Source organism: Gobius niger, assembly GCF_951799975.1.
Source record: "Gobius niger genome assembly, chromosome: 3".
Classification (NCBI taxonomy): Eukaryota; Metazoa; Chordata; class Actinopteri; order Gobiiformes; family Gobiidae; genus Gobius; species Gobius niger.
The window spans coordinates 31,226,642-31,230,559 of record NC_136854.1 but is presented as its reverse complement, the minus strand read 5'-3'; positions in this window follow the sequence as shown (position 1 = coordinate 31,230,559).

Below are 3,918 nucleotides of genomic sequence, written 5' to 3'. Positions count from 1 at the left end.
ACCTGTATTTTGTAGTTTGTATACAAAGGTTTTAGCAAGAAGCAAACTCTGTCTATAGGGCTGGGTACCAGTACTTTAACGATACCTGGTTTTATGATACCAATGAACTTTATTAGATACCTACACTGATTTCTTTTCCATTTGTTAAGAAATTTTAAAATCCACACAATTATTTGCTAACCAGCTTTTTTAATATTAACTCACGCAGTCAATATTAAAATGCTGGTGAGCAAAGAATTGTGCCATTTCGTCATTTCTTAATCATTCTTGCATTTTTGGGATTTTTTTTTTCTTCTCGATACCAATAGTATCTAAACTTTATTTTTCGATACCATAGTGGTATCGTTTGACGTTATCTTTCAATTCAAGCCTTTACTGCGACTATTTCATGGTCATTTATCTTGCAGGTCGACAAAATTGTTGAGAGGCCTGTTGTTGTAAAACCGAGGCCTCCACATGTTGTTTTCTTAATCAAAAGTCACCAACTGTGCCCAGAGGAAAGTTAAGTTTACCTACACAAATTTAAAAATTTATGGTCTAATAATTATAAAGCTTTTGTATTTTATACTATTTTTTTTTAATGTGTACTCAACAACTGTCACACAAAGGTTAATTATACACTGGCTGAAGGTCAAGATTTTTAACGTTTTTGGTAGAAAAAAAACAAAATTTTCTTCAATCTGTAATTCCTGTTTGGTTCTAAGGATGTGACAAGGTTGTCCGAATACACATTATTTTTACAGAAGTGTTGGCTCGTAAGAATTTCAACCCAAATACCAAAACCTTTTTATTACTACTTACTTTATTTTATTTTAACAGGAGGAAACCTTCTTCATTAAACCTGTGGAAATAGTAAACATTAGTCATAAAAGGAGCTCATAAACCAGGGCCATGTTCGATTAAAATATTTGACCGCACCATTTTAATTTGTTTCTACTCTCTGTGTCCAAATGCTCCCTTTGACCCACATCTTTGAGGGAGATTGCCTGAAAAAGAAGAAGCAGAAAGCGTTTTCCATTTTGACAGTATAGCCTCTATACAGAGGGCGAAAAACATGTGGTCTGATCGCGTCAAACCCAATTTGATAGCTTATGTGAGTACAAAGAAATGTTTGAAGTAGATGAATGAATGAAAATCACAGAGGGCAGCGAAACAGTGCGCTCTTCTGCTGAATCAACGAGCAAAGCACTAATTGCTGCGATTTTAACTGTGACTGGAGAAATGTGAACCCACTCTCTGATGTTATATAATCAAGGCCTTCACGATATATTGCGGAATGATCATGATCGTAATTGCAAATTCACTGAGGTCAGACAAAAAGACAAACAAATGGTAACATACACATTTACAAAAGTCCTGTTTTAGTCATGATATATCTGTTTGTTTGTTTTTTTTGCCTTGACTTGAACCCAATTTTGATGTGATAACAAAACTACTTGTGGTTTATGTTTAAATTTAAAGGTGCATTATGCAAGTTTTTGTGCAAAGGAGAAAAAAAAGTTGATATTTGTGTGTACAGTATTTGACCTTGTAGTGACCCAGCGTATCAGTGGTCAAAATGGCACCTTTACTTTCAATTACAGGGGCCTCAACGCTCCAGGATAATTTTTTGGTAGGTTTTCAGGTGAGAGGGTCCATGAGCAGTGAAAACCTTCCAAACACTTGATCCTGGAGGCGACATTTTTTTTCCAAGGAAAAAACAGTCAAATTAATGGAAAAAGCCCTTTCCCATCCTAGGAAAAAAAAATGCATCCTGGAGCATAGGCCTGCCACCAAAACAAATTTGAAGTTCGATATATTGAGGCAGGAAAGTATTGCGATAAACGATAATATTGACTCTGACGATACTGGATGCTGTCAACTCTCAGGCATAAAAATGACAGTAAAACTTTGTTCTAAAAGTGCATAATCAAATCAGTGTTAATTTCGTCGACTAAAATATTTAGTCTTAATTTTAGTCAAAGTGATATTTTTGACGACTAAAATTGGACTAAAACTAAATCAAAAGTTTTTCATGAGACTAAAACTATGACTAAAATGTCCAGATATTTTAGTCGACTAAAATAAGACTAAATAAAAATGAAAAGGAGAGACTAAAATCATCCAAACTTCTATTGACCGTCTGAAAGAGCCTCAGATCATTTAAATTTACTGCCAAATGAACAGGTTTGAGCTTTATTCATGTGGGAGAAGCTCCATTAAGTCGAGGACCACGATTAAATATGATTATAATGAATATTATCAATGCAAAGTCGACTAAATTAGTATTAAATTTAGTCGACTAAATTGACATGAAATTTTAGTCGACTAAAACTAGACTAAAATTGAAAAGCTTTTTTTTGACTAAATCTCGACTAAAATCAAATTACATTTTAGTCAAAAGACTAAGACTGAAACTAAAATAAAATATGTTGTCAAAATTAACACTGAATCATATCCTAAAATACCACACAAGCTGCAAACATGAAATATAATGTAACTCAATTTGCTTCAGTTAGAATCAAAGTTTTACTAAGAAAGAAATATAGAGGGAAATGCTAATAAATGCATAGACGATAAATATCGAGCCCAAAAATGTATCGTTTATCTGTTATTTATCGAACGATAAGTCGATATAGTATTTATCGTGACAGCCCTACTGGAGCACTGTGATGGAAAGTAAAGACGCCATGTTGACCACTCATACAGCTACTAGCTCACTACAAGGGCAAATACTCACAAATACCAACTTTTTTTTCCACATAAAATGCTGCACCTTTAATGAATGAACCGTGTTGAAAAGGTTTAGTATTAAAATATTGCAAAAATATCCTTTGGTTGACAGTAATCAAATATAGCATTTTTTTTCTCATATCATGCAGCCCTCATGCTATACTGATTGTGGAGCAGATGTTGTTCAGATGAGCTTCGTGGCTACAAGGGAGTAAGAGATCCCCTATGGTCAAATCATGATACAGATGAGGCCTCTGTGCTTTATAGGGAGAGAGGAAAAGATGGGAATGTGCGTGACGCCAAAGAGCGGCAAGAGCTTGAATATTCTTTTAGGCACACCATACACTGACTGACGTGTGTGCGGTGCTTTTTCTTTTTTTTCCCCCCTTCTTTTTCTAAAATGGCCTTTTTTTCTTTTCATCCACACTTCACTCCCAGTTTGGTGACACTCTGCTGAGACACTGAGGAGCCGCCGCTCTGGTGTTACAGAACTGTGAGCGTTCCACTGCAATATTATATGGTCTATAGGGAACACCGGGACGTCTCCGTGGTCAGAGCGGCATAGGTTAAAGACGAAAGTGTAGTGAGAGCAGCTAATTTGGCTATGGTTTTAAATTGCAGAACAGGTTCTTGTAGTCAAATCTTCATGAATTTGCAAATGTCTCATGAGGAAGTAATGGTGGTTAAGGTGTTTCTAGGATGCTTTTTTATTTTTTTGTTCATATACTTTCCATCGAAATAATGATATATATTTTGCATTAACTCACTTCAGAAGAATGCACAATTTTACCACATTATTATGAATAAAGATGTCTCAAAATTATGCAGGATTATACAAGCATAATAAACAAAATGTCTAAGCAGCAACAATCACCGATTTAAAAAATACACGCCCCTGTAGTCTGTGATGTTATAAAAGTTAATTTCATCCAATAATAAATACACTTACATTTTTCATCAGTCGGCTGAACGTGACAGTGGATTCCTACCCTTAAAAAGTAAATGAAACGCTGCTTCGCTGTGTTGCCTTTTACAAACATTTTAGGTGTATTATTGAGTTAAATATAGTTTTAGAGGCGATGCTTTACAACATATGCCATGCAGCTATTTTCTTATATCAACATGGCGATTTTAATTTGATGCAAATATCCAAACAATCAACAAGAGCCTGACTTTTCCGTGTGTTTCTTTGTTAAGATTTGCTTC